Genomic DNA, 1598 nt, shown 5'->3' on the forward strand with positions numbered 1-1598 from the left:
CTCCAGCCCATGATGTTGACTAGTTCAGGCCGGGTAGAAGTCTCCAGCCCATGATGTTGACTAGTTCAGGCCGGGTAAAAGTCTCCAGCCCATGATGTTGACTAGTTCAGGCCGGGTAAAAGACTCCAGCCCATGATGTTGACTAGTTCAGGCCGGGTAGAAGACTCCAGCCCATGATGTTGACTAGTTCAGGCCGGGTAAAAGACTCCAGCCCATGATGTTGACTAGTTCAGGCCGGGTAAAAGACTCCAGCCCATGATGTTGACTAGTTCAGGCCGGGTAGAAGACTCCAGCCCATGATGTTGACTAGTTCAGGCCGGGTAAAAGACTCCAGCCCATGATGTTGACTAGTTCAGGCCGGGTAAAAGACTCCAGCCCATGATGTTGACTAGTTCAGGCCGGGTAAAAGACTCCAGCCCATGATGTTGACTAGTTCAGGCCGGGTAAAAGACTCCAGCCCATGATGTTGACTAGTTCAGGCCGGGTAAAAGACTCCAGCCCATGATGTTGACTAGTTCAGGCCGGGTAAAAGACTCCAGCCCATGATGTTGACTAGTTCAGGCCGGGTAAAAGACTCCAGCCTATGATGTTGACTAGTTCAGGCCCTGTTTTTTAAGGAAAAATAAAGTTCTGGGAGAAGAAAACATTCAGGGACCAAATTCTATTGTTCAAAATCCTGCTGTTTTTAAATCATTTAATTTGTCTTTTATACCTTCTAATTGAAAAAAAAAAATGTTTTTTTACTATGCTATTTTTATTTTATGAATTTCGAAATTTAAATTGTGAAAAGTTGTCAATAAATGGCATTTTTGTGACAAAAACAGTGTCTTCATTTTACAGCACACAAAATTAATGCAGTAATCCCTATTACAGTAGTAAAATATGTGGGGTGATGAAACACAGTACTGTGATTATTACTGTAAAAAAGTTTACAGTATTTTTTAAAGTTACTGTGATTAAGTTTACAGTAAGCGTACTGTGAAATGAACTACAGCAACTTACTTGCTAATTGCTGCCAGCAAGTTGCTGTAAATTTCACAGTATTCTTTTTACAGTGCAGGCCTTACTCTTTTCATCTATAACTGTGATGTTCTGCAAAACAACAAGCTTTAAAACAAAACAAAAAAATCAGTTTTCTTAGGTAGGTGAAAGTTTTCTTAGGAGTTTTCTTCATAGTGAAAACTTCTACATCACTCTGATTCACATAGTGAATGTATAACTACTATCTATTAGTTAACGACATGACAAATTAATGTTATTAATTAATTTTATTCAAAAGTTCTGGAAAACTCATAGAAAACTTGTATCTAAACATTATGACACCCCATTATAAAGATTAACACAGGAAAAACAAGTGATCTGATCTATAAAGTTGATATATTCTCCATTTAGCTTATGTAAATTGTAATATTATCCATCCATTTTAAAGTAAAACAAATCTAGATGTATAAACATTTGGGATATAATCTGGATTGTAGCAAGTTATTACAATTAATAACTATTCAAAAGTGGAATGGTCACATAGACATGGAACCAAACATGAACCTAAGAACAGGGTAAGTAAGATTTTTTTTTAATTTTTTTTTTTTAATGTTTTT

General features: G+C 36.8%; 1 long non-coding RNA gene across 1 annotated transcript in view; it reads left to right on the forward strand.

The window, feature by feature from the left end:
* Positions 1-1598, forward strand: part of LOC307155625 — an 821100-nt gene that overhangs the window by 373594 nt on the left and 445908 nt on the right. The window lies entirely within an intron of this gene.

This window comes from Squalius cephalus, assembly GCF_949319135.1.
Source record: "Squalius cephalus genome assembly, chromosome: 3".
NCBI lineage: Eukaryota > Metazoa > Chordata > Actinopteri > Cypriniformes > Leuciscidae > Squalius > Squalius cephalus.